Source organism: Calidris pugnax, unplaced genomic scaffold (assembly GCF_001431845.1).
Source record: "Calidris pugnax isolate Ruff unplaced genomic scaffold, ASM143184v1 scaffold25, whole genome shotgun sequence".
NCBI lineage: Eukaryota > Metazoa > Chordata > Aves > Charadriiformes > Scolopacidae > Calidris > Calidris pugnax.
Window position 1 is genome coordinate 7,743,571 of NW_015090805.1, and position 22,517 is coordinate 7,766,087.

General features: G+C 39.6%; 1 protein-coding gene across 5 annotated transcripts in view; it reads right to left on the reverse strand.

Annotated features, from left to right (window-relative positions):
* Positions 1-22,428, reverse strand: part of ITSN1 (intersectin 1) — a 143,802-nt gene extending 121,374 nt beyond the window's left edge. For 2 of the 5 annotated variants that reach the window (XM_014938096.1, XM_014938097.1), the window contains exon 1: positions 22,267-22,428. The gene's annotated coding sequence lies outside the window, so the exon portion shown is untranslated. The remainder of the gene's footprint in view (positions 1-22,266) is intronic. The other 3 variants (XM_014938098.1, XM_014938095.1, XM_014938099.1) reach the window with 2 other exon arrangements.
* Between the last annotated feature and the right edge of the window lie 89 nt (positions 22,429-22,517).

Sequence of the window (22,517 nt, forward strand, 5' to 3'; positions counted from 1 at the left end):
AACTGCCCAACACCATGAAGCAGTATGTTGTGAGAAAAGCTTGCTCTTTCAGGCAAGAACAAAACAAGCATTAAAACAAATCCTGAAGATGAGGATGTTTTCCTGACTTTTTTGGAAATTATTTTCTTATGCAACAGAGCTTCCCAGAGAAATGGGTCCCACAAACACTCTGCAAGAAGCTATAGTTCCAACTGTTGGGCTTATACTGACTAAGCAAGCACTTAAAATTCTCAAGGTTTGGTTATGCGGATTCTCACATGGAACTAAAAACATCTTACTGACCTATAAAGCTACTGATGCAGCACACATCAGGCAATTCTCTGTTCTGTGGCACTAACACACAGGTACAGTCCTGATCTCAGCGCTGTAAGGTGATTCAATGTATTTGTGTACAATTGTTATGGTTTGAGAAAACCCATAGCAATCTATTGTCGTTTAGACAATTATTCCATCACCCAGTGACCCCTCCCCACCCAGAAAGGGGAATGAGGGAACACAAAGAAACACAAGGGCTGAAATATAAATAGATTTAATAGACTAGGACTAAATAATTAACAATAATACTAAAGAACCAGTATTAATCCTGATAGTAATATAAGATAAGAATTATATTCAGCCAATTATGTCAGTAGGAAGCTGTGCACTCCCAGCAGGGACAGCAAATGTTGGACCCTGCCAGCGCAATGGCTTCAGGAGGAAGGGAAGGCCTCAGGGGTCCGGCACTGGGGCAAGGGGTTGTCTGGACCCGCCGCCATCAAGGGAGAGATTGCTACGCAGCAAACTTTTCTAATTTATATTGAATGTGACGTTCATGGTATGAAATAATCCTGTTGGCCAGCCTGGGTCAAATGCTCTGGCCTCACTTCTCCTCCTTGTCCCTGCACCTGGCAAGGCTCGAAAACACTAACCTTGAATCCCACAGAGCCTGGCTGGCTATAAAGTAAATATTTTCACAAATTCAGACACTAGAGTCTTCTAAAAGTGCATTTTTCCCCAGCATTAGAAGAAAAGTTAGTCCTGTGTCTCTCAACCCAGTACGACAACGCAGTGACTTAAGTATTGCATTCACTCCAGTGACCTGACCCTTTTGAATTCATCAAAAGCAGCACATACAATTCATAGGTAATAAAAAGTATGTGGCACAAGTTTTGTATGTGTGGATATCTACACAGAATGCCATGTCACTTAGCATCAAACAGTGAAGTGAAATACTTTTTGTTATGAGGATGAGTTTAAATGGCTATATGGAGTGCAGGTGCCCAGGTGCTGAGAGCAGGGTGCTGCTGGGACAGCCTGAGGCTCTGCCAGACCCACCGCAGAGCACAGCTGAGCCCCTCAGCCAAGGTGACAGCACCACAGGGAAACTGTGTGTGTAAGAAAGGACAACACACTGCTAGACCATGAGGGGGAAAGTGTGAGAAACAGCCCTGTGAGCACCAAGGTGAGAGGAGGAGGTGCTCCAAGCACCCAAGCAGGGATCCTCTGCAGTGACCATGCTGAAGCAGGTGTTGCCCTGCAGCTCATGGAGAGTTGAAGCCGGTGGAGGGCCCCAGGCCAGAGCAGGTTTGTCCTGAAGGATTGCAGTGGAGAGGATCCATCCTGGAGAAGGGGTAAAGCACGCAGAGGAAGAAGCGGCAAAGAGGAGCTGTTATGGACTGACCACAGCCCACATTTCCCACCTCCCCCACCCCTGGAGCCTGGGGGAGTTGGGAATGAAGGAGTGAAGTTGAACCTGCTATGAAGGAGGGGGAAAGGTGGTGTTTCAATTTGTCTTTGTTTCTCGCTATCCAAACCTATTTTAACTGGTGATAAATTAAACAATTTTTTTCCAAGTCAAGTCTGGTTTGTCCATGATTACAAATGTAAACTCCCTGTCTTTATGTCAACCCACGAGGTTTTTCACCCCATGTTTTACCCCATCCTGTTGAGGGGAAGGGTGAGTGAGCAGCTGGGTGGGCATGTGGCAGCCAGCCAAGGTCAATCCGTGACAACATAGTAACTTATTTGAAGAAACCAGTATTCCATCTGTAGATGATCCTGACCCTTTAGAAGACTACAGAGGAAGTGTCATAAAATTAGAAAAAGCGTGAACAGACAAAACTGTTCTTAGGAAATTATTTTTATATAATATAAATATATATAAATAATGAAAGTACGTGTGGACTGACTCATACAAAGATTACCAAATTCTGGCTTCTACTCACTTGGCACACAACAGGCTTTAAGAGGACTCAGCCAAAGTTCTCTAAAAATAGTAGCACAGTGAATAAACTACCAATGCTTCATTTTAGTCAAGGAAATTGTGACCAACTATGTTTAAAAAGAACACACAATCTCTTTTCTACTTCAAATAAGGAACATACACAATAAGCAGTACCTGCTATACAGGATACAATTCAATAATTCTCCTCAGTCTCTCTGAAATTAAAGATCACCTAAAGGCAGGCACCTTGAGCAGAATAGAAAACTTTAGTAATAAAACAATACAAATAATAGTTTCCAGATGAATATAAAGAACATACTTGAGTCTAAAGCAGCTGATAGATTGCAAGGAGTTTATTACTGAAGCTTCACTTTTTTTATGAAGTACACCATTTTATTTAGTTAGATCTTTCCTTGTGCCAAGATCAACTTTTTTCCCTGAGTAGGATCATCAGTTCTCAGCTTTACAGAAAATGAAACACTTCTTTTAAAACCAACCCAATTAAAGCAATAATATGTAGTTTGATAAAGGAAAAGATACCAAAGTATACCATTTAACACAAACATGCTTCCAGCAGACAATGAAAAGACAAAACAGCACTTTAAATAGCAGCTTTCTATGGAAGAAATGCAAATGTTGGATGAACAGATTGTGAAACTTCCTGTGCTCTTTTTCATATAGTGATAAGGGCAGACCCCTGGGCATTTGTAAAATTAAGGTATTTCCTTACACTAGAAAGGTTGCTTATCAGGCAACAGTACATACAGAGGACAAAGGATTCTCTTACATTGCCAAGAATGCAAAAGTTGCATAAAGCTTAAACTAGGAGTTAAACACGTTAAAGCTCAATTGTTAGAGGTAATGTCTCCTATTTAAAATATATTTAAGAACACACTAATAAACTGAAGTAAAAGCGCTTAACCGCATAAGGCAGGGTGTATCGCAAAGTAAGGCTTTTCTGCTTCCTTGTTCCATCAAGATACTGATTCCCCTCCAAAATGCCTAGAAGCAATTTTCACAAAAAAGCAAACCCGTTTCAGGTGTGTCCACAAGGCTAGGCAACTGATATATGCAATGGGATAAGGGAAAGAAAAATATTTTGCAAGAGGAAGTGGTAAATACATATATAAAAATTTTAAAAAGCATATTGCAACTTATAAATCCCATTTCTATATTAAACAGAATTATCAACTGACTGCAAGTGCAGTTAAATGGCACAAAAAATTGTGTAAGGGCATGTGACAATTTTCCTTTCCAGATGACAAGCATGCTTTCTATCAGTTCCACATAAATCAGTCTCCTGCATCTCAACAATAATCAGAAAAGTTTCAATCCTTGGTTGGGATAAAAGATTCTTCAGATGTTAAAATACAAGGACAGGAATAATCCCGCTGAATATATTACCAGTGGTAATAATGAGTTCAGAAGCAGAAAAGTGATAAAAACAGAAACAAAAGAAAAGGAATGCTTTCTATATAATTTCACTAGAGTTGAGGTGCACGTTATTTATGCAGCACAGCCATTCAGAGCACACGTACAGTGAGGTTAAGGTTTTCCTGACTACAAAAAGAAATAGGTAGAAGCAAGAGTTTTTTTGAAGAATGAACAAATGTCAGCGTTAGTCATAACAAGCTGGATGCTGCAAACACTATTCCACAGTATCACTTTCTAACCACTGAGCAGCTGAAGGAGCAACGGGATCACTCAAACCCAGTCTCACCAAGTTCCAGGCTGCAAACACCTTGCATTTCTGCCAAGGGTTGGGAATTATTTCAAGCCTATGCAAGAAACAGGATATACACACAAACTAACCAATTCCAAGAAGAAAAAAAAAACTAGATACAGAAGACAGGACATTTTTTTAAAAGATACATATATCAAACAGGTGCTCATTCTCAGTATATAAATATTTATAGCTAATCAGATGGCTTCTCTGAAGAATGCAGATTATAGGAGGAGGGTACCATATGCACAATCACTTTTTATGCTTGATCTGGAAAGCAGGCTACTTTGTTATGGCCCTTCTGTAAATGACCAAAGAAGTCTGTATAGCTAATAATACTGAAAAGAGTAATTTATCTGTACTGAAATGCTTTAATACCTCTTTCCAGGATAAAAATTCCTTTCCTTTAAGAGAATAAGAACATTAACATTATTGTTAGTGCTAATGGTTTATTTACTGTAAGTCACAAATCTGCAGCACGGGGAGGTTTATTTTCTGTAGCTTACAAATTTCTCCCCTGCTGGTACTTCAAAAGTCATCTGTTTTTCAGTACCTAGTAATCAGGAAAATTTGTTACAAGTCACATTATGGTTGTGGGGCTGTCTTCAGCTAGGAAAAAAAAAAACAAACTGCAAAATTGTAATACAATGCTCTGTTTTCCCAACATAATAGATCTAAAAAACCTTTCAAGTTTGACTCAAGCAGAAAGTGAAGACAGCTGAAAGTGAAAACAGGTCTACTGGACTTCTTAAAAACCCTCACATTTGCAAGTTTTTAACATGCTAACTATTAATTGGCATCCAACTACACACATAAGTAGAGTTCTGCTGGTGCATAACAATATGATCCTTATTCACTGAAGTTTGGGGTGGCAGCAGGTTGATTACTATGAAGAGACACCCTGAACCTAACCCTCAAAAGACTTGTTTCTTCAGCAAAGATAGGGACAGAAAAGAGTAAGAGATGAAACATTTATATGGGGAGTACTAAAGAAAGGTCATAGAGAAGAGGGTCAACAAAAACTGAAGCAAGACAAGCCTGATAAAAGCACAGGAAGGGCATGATGGTACAGGGGACTTCATGGTTCATCCACCTCATAGTTCAAACACAACTCATACCTTTCCCCCATCAAACTCCCACAGCTCTTACAGCACTCATGTAAAACCTCACAGAGATCAAGCTTTCCAAATTTCACACTTCTGAGATCAAATATGCTCAGAAGATGTTACACCCATCACCCAGTGATGACACAAAACAATCTGAAGACAGAACTTTGATTTAGGATGTGACTTGCCTAGAGATCAATATATTTCTTTTTCAAAGTAGTCAATAGGAATGTGAGACCCCCTTCTTTTTCATCTTCCCTCATAATAAAAGCCCTGAACAAGATTCTAGTAGAACACAGATGTTGAAGAAGTGGAAGACTCCAGCCACCCTGTTAAATGCATCAACTTTGAATTCCTGCAGAAGTCATCAACACTACATCTCACCTAGACAGTTTTCCCTTGGTATATTTGTTGACAAGAGCTTACTTTGGTTCACTAAAAGTTAGTGTATGTCAAAACAAAGCCATGATTTGCAGAGCATCAGAGAGAGATGCCACCTCGAGTACCAGTTTAAACAGTTACCAAGTGAAATCCTGGGACCAAGTCAAGAAATATACATCATCTTCACTAAAATGAGAATTCTGTGCCTAAAAATCTAGTTCTATAAAAAGAGGAAATAACCACACTAAAAAAAAGAATCTGTAGTGTTTAAGTTACATCATTACAAAGGCTATGAAGCTGTCTGCCTTCTCTCCATTTTTAAACTTGCCATCAGTAACAACCTAAGAGAAATCACAGAATGTTATTTCCCATGCTTTGTTAACAATTACAGCTCAAGCTCCTGAAAAGCTGGTTAAACTTGTGCATCTTCAGCATATTCTTCTCCCTGATGGTTTTAAGACTGTTAGGATGAAAGACATACATTGACAGCAACCAATATACTAATATGTCTCCCAAACCAGAAAAAAAATATGTCTAGTCCTTAAGATTACACTTCCTTCTATGGAAGGTGCTTCCTTCCTATGCTGATTTCAAGTTCCGGATAAGTGAGACTCTACATACAGGATTCTTATTTTTTTCTGGCTGTTTAGGTGACTGCAATGTACTAATATAATTTGACTAAGTAGTTCTAAGTCAGTTGGTTTCCGGCCCAGAGAGCACAGTATCCATGACAGATACATATCATACCTAATTTAGTTATCACTCCTCACAAATTTAAAACAGTACCCTAATAAGATTTCTTCTGAAAAAGCATCTTAAGTAACATTATTGTTTGAAGATTTTCCACTTTTTGGTCATTCAAACAAACACCTACTGTTAATATAGCAATAAAATAATATTGTTAGGTACCAAACCTTGGAGAAAGGGGAACCTCTTTTTATTGGAAGAGCAGGAACACATCTCACTTTGCTAACAGGATCACATCTGTAGGTCATGAACCAGGTTTGCATATATATATATACACGAGGGAAGAAAGAGCAGAGATCTGTAGTTTAAGATTACAGGTGACATTTATTTTCCATTACAAATATGTTAACATATCTTCATGCAAGAATGATAGATATGAAAAGTTTGCACAATTTATAGCACAGAAAAAATAAAAGTTTGCACAATTTACAGCTCACACTTGCAGTACTGGATTAAAATCCGACAGCTAGAATGATTACAGTCCCCCGTTCATTCAACCTACTCTAGAAGCTACTGCAACTCTTACAGTGCTTTCACTCTTGAATCGGGATTGCTTTATTTCTGAATCTGGCTTGTTAAAAATAGGGGCAAGTTTACCTTGAAAATTGAGTCTCATGACTCCAACATAAGTTAGCTTGAGGGGCATTTTCTGCAGCAGAGACATCATCAGAAGAGGCTTGGGGACAGCTGTGAAGGAAGCTTGAAAGAGCAGAGGCTAGCATAATTGGCAGTACATTCATCAGTAATTTTTCAACTCACACTGGCTGGCTTCAGTACAGCACAGCATACTCTAAGAGTTGGCAACAGACAAGTTTTTAAAAATAAACTTTGTGTTCTAAAAATAGATTTTTGATTATTTAACGCCTGAGTTAAGACCTGAAAATTAAAATTGGCATTATAATGAAGTGTCCACTCCTTCACCAATCATTACTGCTTATAAGTTACCTTCTAAAAGGACAAGCAAGATTTTCTTGTAGTCACTTGTCTATAAGAGAAGTGCAGGCTAAAGATATTTTACATTAAAAATTGTCAATATTTCAGCTGTTCAAAAACCCCACATACTGAAGCACTTAGAATCAAACCTTCAGACAAAAAAGCCTCTCTCAAAAACTCAACAGCCTAGTTTTCAACTCTCCTGAAAAATACACATGACATTTACTGGTGCTTGAAATGAAAGGAAAAAGAGAAAATGAACTTATTGGAAAGAAGAGTTGGCTACTTGCAGGGGAAAGAATCTGAACTTTTGCCTCAAAATTAACTTGTTCCTCTTTCAGGAAAGAAAACAGCAGTAATAGTCAACCACCATTTGACATAAAAACAATGAATATATGTCTAATCAAGAACCAATGCAGGCACTAAATATTCCAAGTATGATATACGGCATTTTCTATTAGATATGTTCAGTTCCAAAGTTGTGAACAGTGATAACAGGTCCTATGAAGCAGTAAATTACAGTAAATGTGGGACACAGCAAGAGTAAGACCATTAAATTAATTTCCTCTGAAAACCTACTGACAATAACTAACTTTCCTAAAGCTACAGTACTATTTTCTATCAGTTTTAAAGCTTCCAGAGCAGCACTAGCATAAATCTCGTAAGTCAAATCAAATTTATTGCTCATTTATGTGAGAAAGTAAAGTACCATAGAGATAAAATTACATGAACATGCCTCAGTTCTCGCTTGCTTAAATACTGCTGCTGATAGTTTCAGAACCCAAGTACTCAAAGTACTCCTTCAAACACACAGCTGTCTTAGTGTAACTTTTAAGCACAAAACCCCAAGTAACAGAAGAAAAAATTCCTGTAAAAACATGCCAGTTCATATGCTTAAAGGAGAAAAAAGCAGCAAGTAATCCTCAATAAAATCTGCCAGCAAGCATTGCCAAGAGATGCACTGACATTCTAGACTGAATAGACCATTTACCCACGCACTTCTTTTCTTCTTCCTTTTTAGTTTTAATTCTCCAAATAACAATGTCAATGACAACTGTTTCAAGCTACAGGAGTTCTACTATATGGCAACAGTTCATGTTCTTACTTTAAGAGTTGATGAAAAATATCACTATTTTGACTACCAGTTCTTAAATGCTAAATACTTGACGACAAGTGAATAACACAAGTATCTGGGATATACATTTGTCTATGGCTCATTTAATCACTGTGTGCACAGCTGAGAATTGGAATGCTCGAGGAGCAGAGAGAAAAAAAATAAAAAACAACAAAAAACCCAGCACCTCCAGTTCCTTCGAGATACTAACAAAAGAGAAAGAATTTTGAATTAGACCCAGCAGAAAAATCAGCATCTTCCAACCCTGCAATCATTACTTTATTCTTTTGAAAATTTGTTAGTTTAACAGCCCAAAAATGAAGTCTTAACAGAGGCCTCAAGAAATGTGATTACCAGCAGCCAGTACATTGTCAAAGCATGCAGTATTAAAGTCCTCAGAGAACTGAAGATACCAAGTGGAAAAATCAAGTTGAAATAGAGGCAAAGAAACTGGGTAATAGTGCAAACATTGAAGACTAACAAGAAAATCTAATCCCTCAGGACAACGTACACTATTTAGTTGTCAGGAAATACTAGGAAGAGACCTACTGTCCAACAACACACAAGGGAGGCAAACTTTCTTGAAACACAGATTGGTATGCCAGAGCTAAAGCTAGAAATGACAGCTGGTGGATGACATCAGGCTACACAGCGTAGTAAGTTTTCTGGTTTACTCACCTGTTCCCTTATAGTAACCTACTTCACAATTTGGGCAGTCTTCCATGGGCCTTTCTGTGAAATTAGCTTTCTTACTTGTCAATAATGCAATTATCGGACTGCTTCTAAACCAAAACATTTATAATATTAAGACAGAACTAAACATAACTGCCTGAACACACAAACAATATACAGGCATTAGAGCAATACACACAGCTTACACCAAACCCTTGAAAGAAGGCCATCCTTAAAAATTCTGAAGGGATAAAAGATGAAGGCATGAACCATCCTGACCACAGCCTATGTTTCAGGCTGATTTACTTCTGAATAACCAAATAAAGGTTTGATTACACAGACAAATCCTCATGATTTGAACTTCTAGAGGACTGCATATGGCAATTCTATTGAATCCTGGAAAAGTTTCTCTGTGACAGCAGAATTGATCTGCTTCAGTAAACAGCAATTTCAGAGTATCAAGCCCCAGCAACGTACCTAAATCATTTGTGAAATAAGCACTATGAAGAAAATAAAATACACAAAACCCAAAAAGCTTAGAGGGAAAACATAGTTGTTCCTAGCGGTATCAAACATCTTCAAGAGAGATTTAATTTTGCTATTGATTTTAGTGCAAAGTTGAGTGTTGCAGATCTGTAACAGAAACTCAGTTAAACTTCCTTTTTTAAATGCTTATCTCTAGATTAGCATACCAACTGTACTGAGACACAAAGATGCAAGAAAAAAAAAAAGAGCCACAGCAATAAAATGCTACAGCCTGGCCAAATATGAGTAACCAGATACACAGTGCCAGAGGTCACAGGATCCACCAACAGCACTGCTCATGCAAGCCATTGAAAAACAGTAATAAAGAAGTCCTACAAAGAGGCACTAAGCCAGCATCATCCCAAGAGAGAAAGAACTTAACACATTTTTTCAGTTACCTTGCCAATAACCTCCCCACTGTATCCAACCCACTAAACATTAAAATCTGGAAGAGATATAATGATTCTATAGCAACCAGCTGCTGAGATATTTTTCAAACAGAAAGAATTGAATACAACTGCCAAATACTTTCCCAACAAATTCAGCCTATTCCTAGTGGGAGGAGAAAAGTATGTTCACTGCTGTGATTCAAGATACAGTGCAAATCTGAGGTCATTACAAAATTAGGGCAATTTAAAACAAATCACATAACCAGGAATAGGTAAACAGACACACAAATTGTAGGTATGCAAGTTGCTATTACTCTGCAAGGACAAACACATCACTGAAGAAGCCTCTCCTCTGGAGTAGCACTTCCATGAGACGTTTTTTCCACAATGGTTACTCCCATTACCCAAAAGGCTAACTTATTAATACTTCATGTCCCCTGTAAAAGTCCCCTGTTAGGGAATCTTCTGGAGATTTAAAACAGTCACATGAACATGTCAGCTCCACAGTGCTAGCTGTACACATTCTGTAAGCTCTCAAAACAAAGCAGTGATTTGGCTGTCTCTGTGTTTAGATGCAACCACTCCTGCTATGTCTCACAATGTTCATTTCTGTAAAAAGGTTCAACCTCCCTACTGTATGCCAGCAAGAACATCAGCTAAAGCGTTTTTCTCAGCAAAACAAGAATGAGAGCATGAACTAAAGAGCATGGTTTCCCTTAGCTCATATACCAGCCAGAGGAAACCTCTAGGAAACTGGCAAGAATAACTAAGAAAAATCAAGCCTAATGTTAGGTTTATACACATTGTCCCAAGTGCGTAACCTCAGAAGATATATTTTAGAGGTCTAAAAGTCATAGAATTATAGAATGGTTTGGGTTGGAAGGGACCTTGAAGATCATGGAGTTCCAACCCCCCTGCCATGGGCAGGGACACCTCCCACTAGACCAGGTTGCTCAAAGCCCCATCCAGCCTGGCCTTGAACACCTCCAGGGATGGGGCATCCACAACTTCTCTGTGCAATCTGTTCCAGTGTCTCACCACCCTCATAGTAAAAAATGTCTTTCTAGTATCTAATCTAAATCTCCCCTCTTTCAGTTTGAAACCATTACCCCTCATCCTATCACTATACCCCCTGATAAAGAGTCCCTCCCCATCTCTCCTGTAGGCCCCCTCCAGTACTGGAAGGCCCTTATAATGTCTCCTGGAGCCTTCCCTTCTCAGGCTGAACAACCCAACTCTCTCAGCCTCTCTTCACAGGAGAGGTGCTCCAAATCAAATCAAAAGAAAGGTGAAAGCCAACTAACTGGGCAACCTCTGTCTGTTTCCCTTTACTGCAATAAGGCTTTGTTTCTATTTAAATCTTCACAGAATGAAGTCTTTAATCTTTAATGAGAGACAAAGCCAAGCTAATACAAGATGGAATTATTGGTAGGCTGTATTCATTTGGTTTCATAATACAGAACAGGGGTAACAACTGAACTCAACAGATAGATGATTAAAATACCTTAGTTGAGACAGGCTCCCATTTTTCCTCTTCGGCTAATTTTGTTAACCTAGTGTTTTTCCAGCTGTAGAGCACGGCCCATCATAAGTATCTAAGCTACTTCAGAGAAGTACCTGAGGACTGCCAGAAAAGCCAAGGGCTTCCTCTTGCACATGGCCTGGTACACAACTAGAAACTGCTGCTGTCACCTTAAAAATGATAATCAGAGCAAACTGAGTTTGTAAAACTGCATACTGGTGTATCCATGCCATTTGTAGCCTTCTGCCCTTTTCTTGCCCTTTGTATTTACTGCCTTTTTAAACCTCTCTAGCGACAAAGTGCTCAGGTGGAGAGTAATTGCATGCCTTGCTCTCTCTGCAGGATTCAATTAATTTATTTTTTTTTTTTAATTTATTTATTTCTCTCCTCCCCCTTTTTTTTCCTTTTTGAAGCTGGGAAAGGCTAATAAAACACAATAAACCTCCAAACAAAAGGAAATGAAATTTCACAAGAATTTCAATACACAGGCTTCCTAGGTTTCATTTCAGTGCACAAAGTTTAGCTAAGTCAGCATTCTTGATTCATAACGCTTGCAGGTTTTTGAGCGTTGGTCTGTGTTGTTTTAAATATCACCAGTAAATTTTTGTCACTGTTTTGAACTTCCCAAGCAGAATGCCTACTTTTGATTTGGAAGATAACCATTTAAGAGATTCAGCATGATTATATTCCCTACATACACTTAGGAAAGCTATTTCAATGTAGCTGTTGTCCTGCCCCAACTAGCCTGTACTTTGCTTTTACTAACAAAACCCAGGTGGTTTAATTCAGGATTGCATCAAGGTAATCCAGGAAAAGCAGGAACTTGGCATTGCCATTAACAAATTCCAGAAACTCTAGGAATTAAGCAGCTCCAGCAGGGAATCCTGTTTTCCTTGGAGCTAGTGTAACGTTTTCCTGCTTGAAGCCCATAGAGAAGGAAAAAAAATGCAAAATTATTTCTGAAGCTTCATGCAATTTCTGATTACAGAAACTTTATGGTCTACCAAAACCACAAAAGCAAGAATCTTCCCTCTTACTTATACAAAAGTCCTTAAAATTCCACCAAAAAAACCACCCCAGAACACACAATAGGCAGAAGGTTTATTATTCAGCTATCAATGGAGCCTACCAAGCATCGAGAAACAACTACCAGCTGAAAAGACTACAGTCTTTCAGTCTGCTGAAATTTCAGCTAACATGTCATCCCTGGAATACGTTCAATTCCTCAAGCCAACAACTAATAGGAGCCAAGACGCCGAAAGGTCAAAGCTCCATTTCTCTTATCCCTCCCTCCGAGCAAGTGGCGAGACCAGGAAGGAAAAAAAGAAAAGCAATTCTACATATTCCTACCCTTTTTAGTCCTATAGTTTTCCTTTCTTGGTAAGGTCTCCAAAGTCTGTATCAAGATACAAGCAGGAGCAGAGTGTTTGTCACCTGCGCATGAGAATTCTGAATACTAATATTGAAACCTAAAGTTTTCTGCCGTAGTTTGACAAAGCAGCAAGCAACAGCATAAACAAATGGTGGTGCCTAAATACTCAGAGGTATCATATCAGATCAAATTTAGTCTTTGCTGTACAAATACTGTATTCAAATTAAGAGTTAGACCCTGTAGGATCATATGATGTTCACATGGAGAAGGCTGGCTTTTTTTGTTTCTTTTGGTCTTCTTTCCTTAAAAGAAAGGCTTTATCAAAAACCTTCATTTTTTTCTATTTTCTCCCATAAACCAGTAGCTCTAACCTGGGAGCATTAAGATGGCTCCATACTAAGATGACTAGTCTCAGAGACACACACACACGCACACACAGAATACACTATGCTGCTTTTGTTAATCCAGTATTCCTTTATTTCTTTCTTATTCACACAGCATGTCAAACACTACCACTTGGTACGGGACAATAGGCTTCCAATGCAAATTTAGCTTTTGAATTCCATTTAACTGCCCATACAAATGTTATCACTAACCAGCCCACAGTGTTTACCAGGACCTTCCTCATAACATCACCTCAGAAGTCTTAGGTAACACAAAGAGATTAAAATAAAACTTTGCCAGATTTCCTGAAACAGAGGAAGAACAAGAACAGGCACCAAAGTATTAAGGTCTTATATAAGTTAGTAGAATACATCGGGTAAATTTATGCAGGATTTGGTTGTGTTGGGTTTTTTCATTTAGAAGACAGCTTTGCTTGGGGACATTTTTGGGTTATTATATAAGTACTCATGTTTTGTTTGTAAGTTCTAAAATACTAGATTAAACTCTTTGGGTTAAATTCACTCCACTAGTTAATAAAAAAATTAACTTATTTGTGTAAGTCATACGATAGCATTTGTCAGCAGTTCAGAATAGCATTAAGAGTACTTGACTCAAAAGGATGCATCTTTTTCCCTCCTCCCCAAAAAAATACACAGAGCAAAATCGTTTTGCTTGCATCATCTACAGACACCATAAGTTTTAAGCAATCCTCCCAAATTTATTAAAAAGTAGCACCAAATGTACGTTTGCAACACATTTAAGGAATTGGTCCATCGCTGCACTTGACACGTTGAAGTCAGCACTGTATCTGGAGTATTTCATATTTCTGTTTCACGAGAGTGGATTCTAGTTATTGTGCAGAGCTATGTGACTTAGAGTTCATCCGTAACTTTTGATCGTCCAAAAAGGATGACTAATTAATCAAAAAAGCATGAAATTGTTTAAGTGAAAGTGCTGCACAAACCTCAACTCCGTTCAGATTATTCTGATAAGAACTGTGGTAATTAAGCATGTTCTGAGCATGGATAACTCCCTTGGCTTCCTATCAGAAAGCCTAGTTCAGATACCATAAAAGCATAATAGTGGGAGGAATCCACTATAGAGTGGGAGAATCCAGCTATTTTAGTTCCACGTCGACTAAAGATCTCTTCTTCAGAAGTCCATCATCACCATCTTTGTATCACTAATGCCATCTGAAGGGACCTTGGCAAACAGGAATTTTAGAATCATAGAATGGTTAGAGTTGGAAGGGATCTTGAAGATCACAGAGTTCCAACCCCCCTGCCATGAGCAGGGACACCTCCCGCTAGACCAGGTTGCTCAAAGTCCCAGCCAGCCTGGCCTTGAACACCTCCAGAGATGGGGCATCCACAACTTCTCTGGGCAACCTGTTCCAGTGCCTCACCACCCTCACAGTGAAGAATTTCTTTCTCATATCTAATCTAAATCTCCTCTCTTTCAGTTTGAAACCATTACCCCTCATCCTATCACTACACTCCCTCGTCAAGAGTCCCTCCCCATCAGACACTGTAAGGCCGCTATAAGGTCTCCCAGAGCCTTCTCTTCTCCAGGCCGGACAACTACAACTCTCTCAGCCTGTCTTCATTGGAGACCTGTCTTCATTGGAGCCTCTGATCAGGATTATGTCCTGCCATTAATTTAAGTATAGATTACCTTATCATGTGAAAACGTTTTTTCATTTTGCACTTTTTCTCTGATTTTAAGTTTTACAAACCAGAATTTTAAAAAAGAGATAACTATAAGGAACAGTTGGAAAAGAATGGGGGAAAACCATTGTATATGTCTGGTTTTTAAATTTAGTCTTGCCCAAATACCTACAGCAACTTGATTCCACGCTACTTCATTCTAACAAAAAATTCTTCCTTCTTCTCTTTGTTGTTTATTATGCTGTTTTGCAATTTGAGCAGACACTGAAGAACAGAGGTATTAAAATTGAATGCTTCTTTGTAGCTCTACAAACTATTTCCAGTAGTTTACCTTACACAGTCTTTCCTTGTTGGGATTGGCTCTTACAAACATCAAAAGAACAAAATCAACGAACATCAAAATACAAAGCTTAAGTGGGAAAGAACACCTGCCAGCCTTCAGACAATACTGAAACATATAGGACCACTGAAGTGAAGAAATACAGATACAAGAGAAAAAAGAGGAAAAAAAAGAAAAACAGACAAGAAGAATGTTGACTGGTAAAGGCAAGGAGCTAGGAAAGCAAAGATTGCAGCAGCACAGGCAGTAGATGCACTGAAGGACCAGGTCAGAGAATTGTTATCTTAAAAAAAGTCAATTATACTGGATGCCCATGTGAAAACAAACAAACAAAACACCCAAGCCTGAATATCACAGGAGTCCTGAGAAAAACAGAGTCAGGTTTATCCAACTGGGACTCACATGGTTCAAACAAAAAATGTCAGTATTTTTGTTGTAAGAAATTAAACTATTACATCATCCCCTTTGGTACATGATCAGGTTACTGGCATTTTATTACAAAACAGAACTTTGAAGTCGTCAGCTTTTGTTTGTGATTCTCTGTAAGAAAGAAAGAATCTTACTTTGCCAAAATACCCTGATGATTTATGAAAGCCATTAGAACCTTACACTGGTTAACTGAGCTTCTGCCTAAACCTCCTCACCACAAGCACAGGAATCCATACTGAATCTGTACACAGACTAAGGCCATGTATGTACAGGGAACTCTTCACAATCTCATCTGTATATTGCAACAGGTTCTCTTCAACTGCCGGCTTTGTATGGGTATAAGCACACGTTCACACACAACAGCTTGCGGGATGAGGGCCTAACAATGCAAAGCTAATGTCTTAACATAGTGTAACATAACTGGAATTAGGATCTGTTCAGCCTTTATCTTCTTTGGCTGTAAAACTGGCAGAAAAAATAATGCTGAAGTTTTGACCAATCCTGCCATGACCTATTGTCCTGGGTTGAGAACTAACTTCTCTTCTAATGCTTGGGAGAACTCCGCTTTTGGAAGATGCTAGTGTCTGAATTCATGAAGATATTTACTTTATAGCCAGCTAGACTATGTGGGATTCAAGGTCTCAGTGTTTTCGAGTCTTGCCACCTGCAGGGTCGAGGAGGAGCGAGGTCAGAACATTTGACCCAGGCTGGCCAACAGAATTATTTCATACCATGAAGACCACATTCAATAAAAATTAGAAAGTTTGCTGCATTGTTCTGTCTCCCTTGATGGTGGTGGTCCAGAGAACTTCTTGCCCTGGTGCCAGACTCCTAAGGCCTTCCCTTCTTCCCAAAGCCATAGTGTTCAGTGTCCCCCATTTGCTGTCCACTGCTGGGAGTGCACAGCTTCCTACTGATATAATTGGCTGAGTGTAATTCTTGAAAATCTTATATTAGTATTAGGATCAATATTGGCTCTTTACTATTATTGTTAATGATTTTGTCTTATCCTATTAAATCTATATTTCAGCCCTTGTGTTTCTTTGTTTTCTCCAATCCCCCTTTTTGGGTTGGGAGGGGCCATTGGGTGATAGCCCCTAACAATTTATTGTCATTCAGACAATTACTCTTTCTCAAACCATAACACCTACTAAGAAATTTACTTTAAAAAATATTAAATATTGCACCCCACAGGGCAGTCCACATTCTTGTGTTTGTGAATTTGAAATTGTAATATAAAGCTAGAGTACAAGAAAAATGTATTTTTACAGTTAATAATAAGACACTTTTTTAAATAAAGAGGGGGTGACCTCAAATCACACGATCAGCTTGATAATATCTTCCATTTTCAGAACAGTCATATGAACACTTAATATACAAGTACTAAGTTTCCAAAACACAACTATAGGTCTTAAACTGTAACATTATATGAAGATAGCCATCATCGATAAGCATCTGAGTGTCCCTGCATAAAACTCACCTTGACCTTTGAAAGCTAGATATGCAGCTGACTTTACGCAGCTTCTTCAGCTAAATGGGCACCCAAGAATGATCTATTCTGTATGGACACACAGTTAAATTACCTTCCTAGGAGTCAATACTGGTTTTCTCCTTTACAGTTCAACTGGTAGTGCAACTAAGAAAAAGCTAATGTATACTTGGCAGGATAAACAATATTTAGAAAAGACTACTCTCCCCCTCTCCCCGGGACAGCTGGCTGCTTTTTCTTAAACAAAACTAGACATCATTTTAATATTTCTCTAATATACTGTTTCTAGGTACTCACACTGAGAGATTTAAAAGTACTATCAGAAATGCATAACAGCTCTTGTTTCTCCAATGCAACTCTGACATGGGTACCTTCACATCTCAGAAGGCCTGAAGAATCACAGTAGGAATGCAACAATTTCAGTTGCACATTTATTATTTATTATTACATTTATTGACAAACCAACTACTTTGTAACGTTTCAAAACTGCAACTGATTGCTTAAAACAATTACTGTCCCTTTTAAGAGTTACCATACAGTCTTTACCTCAAAATGTTAATAGGGTTCTACAGATGCCTCCAATCACAAAGCAAGGACAAAGCCGAGGCAAGCTGCCTGCTGGTAAGCTATTATAGTGGGGGTCTTCAAACCCTAATAAAGTTATCAGTACAAAAACTCTGGCTGTCAGATTTGAGATACTAGAAATCTGTGTTCTGCATTATTTGCCACTCAGTGTCTTCAGTAAGCGCTCAAACATACAGCTTTAATTTTAATGCAGAACTGATTGTTTTAGTCCTTCAAGTCTTAAAAATTCCCTTGAAGATATCTGTGGGCAGTTAATACAATGAAGGTAATTTAGCTATGTCTAACACTGCTCAGTAAAAACACATACAAATCATAACACCAAACAGTCACAGAAACTGACTGCCTGTTTCTTTAAAAAGTTGGGGAACAGAAGATTAAAAATTGCAGTTAGCTGTCAAGATGTTGGGAAACCCAGACTACCTGCTCCCAGCTAGAATCACACGTGCTGTAAGTTTCTACTATGAAGTATGTATTTCCATTAAAAACTTCGCTTTCCATTGTTTTAGTCCTGCTTGTAAAGTCTGGTAGTTACTTTTGGAAAACATCTTTAGAAAGTATGTCTAAAAGATAAGTAGGGCAGCTAACTAGTAAAGTGGTCCAAAGATACTACTTTCGATTTATTATGTGTGGTTTAAGCTAGAAATTTTCTAAATACCATAAATAAGTCCTCATATATAGCTCATTAATTATTTCACAGGTATATATAATTGTTGTAAATATTATTTACAATTATGTATGAAAGTACAGAAAGCAACATGGTACAAGTGAGTTTCATTGTGTCCTGCAGAGAAGTTCCAACCATTTCAGGTGGCTCTCCATGAACCCTCTTCCAGAAACCATAAATTAAAGCCCAGGTGTTCTGTGTATTTTGGAAGTATATGACTATTACCTACAAATCGTGCATTTAATATGGAGAAAGTAAAGCTGTATCTTGAAATGATGAAAAGATAAACCACTGTCCAGTCATTTGCAGTAGATAGTCATCCTCAGGTCCAGATCCTTAAACAATACTTCAGTAGAAAATCTCCATGGAAATTAGAAGGAGCTACCCATCAAAATACAAAAGCAAACCTGAACTCCTGAGACAACAGGTCTTCAGTGAAATTATTTTAATAGTGCTACTAGGACTTGCAAGTCTATACTATTAGTACTAGTGTATTTATCTAGAACATACCATCAAGCCCATGATTTTCAAGGATTGCCATCACACAAACACTTAACTCTTCTAAATCCATAATATTTAGACTTCAACTGTCAAAACTGTGGTAACTACAAATATCCTGTGGGTATGCACAACCACAAGAGACAGAGCAGGGGATGCAAGATTGAGAACTACTGAGAAAGAGGAATAGACTGGAGTGATTTAGGTTTTTGGGATATTAATAATATGATTATTTCAAAATTCCAGACACATAAAACACTTCCAAAAAGTTGACTTTACAGAGAAAAGGAAAGACGACCGCTGAAATGACATTAGCAGTAATTAATTCAATTACCTTAGAAAAAATCCATGAAAAAATAAAATATAGTATCCAACATATGTAAGTGTAATACATTTAATATGAGGAAAACAAACCAAGTATGTGCTATGTCATTAAAATTTTCTGCATTTTGACTGTTTGGAATGAAGGGAATATTGTAAAAATGCACCTTTTGCATCAGAAATGCCACCCAAAAATATGGAATCTGCTATATTCTTTCTTTATTTTAGGAAGTGTACTCTTAAAAAAAAAGGGTAACTACTTTTGCCACATATCATACTGAAATTTTAGCACCTCACAGCAAGGGTTTATATACACAAGTAATTTATCATTACATCTCAGACTGGATGGAATTTCTAATTGTCTACCACACCACCCAATTTCATGCTATGCAAGTAAAAACAAAATCAACTTACTGTGTAGGGGGCATTTCAAGTTCAGCAGCTCTATTAAATACAATAGCAATGGGCGTTCAAAGTTTCTAGCAGACAACAAGAGGAGAAGCTACCTTTGGTTTATTTTTATAGTTAAATACTAGAAAAATAAATGTCTGATCTCCCTGGTTCCACGTAGGTTAACTACTGAGCCACTCCCAGCTGAAATGTGTACTACAAACCAATCTGTCTACTTATGATTTTTTCTACTCTATTACTACAGCCAGCAGAAACAAATGTTCATAGTTGATAACTCTCCATGATGATCTCCTCATTCCTTAAGCCATTGCTTACATTTTCCTTAACTTTTTTATTTTTATTCTACAAACAGATGTCTTACATTCTACTTTTCTCTAGTGTTATCCTACTAAAAACTAAAACTACAATCCATAAATACAGTACAATGATAGACCAGAAAAGGCTATTCAACAGCATCATTTAGAGTTATTTAATTGCTAGATTCACATTCTTTCCTGAATCCAAATCTATCCTAATTGCATAATTAGAGGTATTAAGGAAAGAGCACGCAGACTTTCCACCAAACAGCTAACAGCAGCAAGAGAGAGAACAGGCACTGCAGGTCATTGGTTTATTTTGAGATACCAAATCTTATTTTACTGTATCTGAGTAGTTACTCCACTGAACCAGAATATAAAGGAAAATTATCAAGAAAACACAGCTACTCTGCAAAGGGTCTTATCTGGCATGGAAGACAGTGGGATATTATAGAGGGAACACTAGAACTGAAAGAATTAAGTGTGGTTTGTGAAGCAGCAAGTGCAAAGAGCAGCCTGCTCAGCTCAAATGAAGTTTGAGCCTAATACACTGGAGAAACTGTTCAGAAACAGTTCATCTGTATGAAACATGACCCCTGTAAAGCTGCCAAAATCAGTGAGAGCGTACAAGCGCTAATCACGCAAGCTAAAATGGCTCAAGCTGCTTTGCCTTACATGCACGCCTAAACATAGATGACTGCGTATCTTAAATTACAAGTTAACAAAAAGAACGCAACTGTTTTCTTTACCTGTATTTCTATATGCAATCAGTACACCTCCTCATCATCCACAAGTATACCCCCCACTCCTGTACTTGGAAATCTGAATACAGCTGACATGCAAGACTCCTCCTTCCATACCTCACCCCCTCAAATAGGGCTTTGGAGATGCAGTGTGAGAATTTAAAACAGAAAGAAGAATTCCATAATTAATTCACTGGTATCTAAAAAAAGTATACTGTATGAAAACATCACCCAGTCAATATTTACCAAGGGAAGTTACTGGCAACTAGCACAAAAAGGCAAAAGAAAGAAAGAAAGGTTGTCTAAGACAGTGTGGAATAACACTGCACAGTCTAACACCCTCCAGAGTCATCAGTACTTAAAATACACAGCTTGGCTTTTTGTTTTAGGAAAAAATGCATGCATTTGCAGGTTTGACTTAAATATTTTGTTAAAATGCATAGCTATTACCTCAAATATATATTGCCATACAAGCTTTAAACAAAAAGCAGACTTTAGAACTGGGTGGTGGGAAAAGGTAGAGGAAAACAGTGTTTCTTGCTTTAATGAGTACCACACTATCACATCTGGAATGCTAGTTATTTTACTAACAAAAATTATTTACTAAACAATATTCACTAATGATCTATTTTCCCTACCGTGACATTCTCACCCCACAGAAAGGTAGAGTTCACAGAATATATTGTTTTCTAAAAACAAACCCCTCGTTTCTTTTGAAATAAAGAAGCAGCTGAATCAGAACAAAAGATATCCACAGGAAATATCATCCACAAAGTTGTCTGCTAACCCGAGGCAAACAGAAATGAAGGGATAAAAACCCGACCGTGTACCCGTTTCCTTTTCCTGACGCCCTGACAACATTCCCTCCTTCAATTGGTCGTGTGCCCTTTCCAAGCAGTGAGGGATGGCATTCCTCCTTCCTTCCCTTCGCACCAGGGCGGACTGCCTGCGCCGAAGGGGCAGGGAGCGAAGAGGACGGAGGCAGCAGGAATAATCGTTACTTAACGCGGTAAAGGCAAACCGCGCAACCCACCCTTGCGCATTCCACGTCCGGGATTTATTTTTTTTTCCCCCGGAGGACACGGGTGGCCGGGACACGGCTCCCTCCGGGAGCGATGGCTGTCTTGTGACGGCGAGGGCTGTGCTATCACCGAGCCAGCGCACACCAACCGGGGCGCTCCCCCCCGCCGCGCTGCCCCGCTTTCCTCCGGCCCGCAAAAAAAAAAAACCCCGTAGCTGCGAAACCCAACCCCAGTGCGATACCGATAAAAATTATAAGCATAATAGTGGGGGGGAAATAAATAAATAAATAAATGAAGGGCCGGCCCGAGGAAGGCAAGCAGCGGCAAGCCCCCGCCAGCGCGCAGTGGCCGGCGCTGGACCCGCACGGCGGGCGCATCCCGCCTTACGGCTCCGCGCCCACCCGCGGGCCGCCCGCACCGGCGACGACCACGGCTACTGAGGGGAGACGAGGAGGAGGAGAAGCGGGGCCGCCTGCCTCCGTACCGGCACCCGGTGCCTGTCAGCGGGCCCGACCACCGGGACACGCCCGGCTACCGGTACCGGGGCGGCAAAGGCAGCACAGGGCAGAGACGCCGATGCTCCCTCCCCCCCCCCCCCCCCCCCCGCGGGCCGTCGTTGGCCTGGGTTGAACCGTCGCCCCTCCCAGTGAGGGTCCTCATCCCCCATGTCGTGTTTGCCCCCCCTCCCCTTCCCTTCCCATCCTCTCCCACCGCCGCTACCGGGCAGTACCTCATATCTGCGCGGGCCGGGGGGCCCTGCTCACACCCATGGCGACGGCGGAGGGGATGGAGGAGCCGGAGCGGTGTCCGCCGCCGCCTCCGCCAGACGCACCATCCCCTCCCGCTGCCTCCTCAGCCACCGTCTGGCGGGCGGCGGGGGGGGGGGGGGCCCTGGCTCGCGCTCGCCCTCACAGCCGCCGTACTGACGCGCGGCAGCGGCCTCCCTCCTTGCTCCGCCACGCCCCTTCTGCACGACTGGCA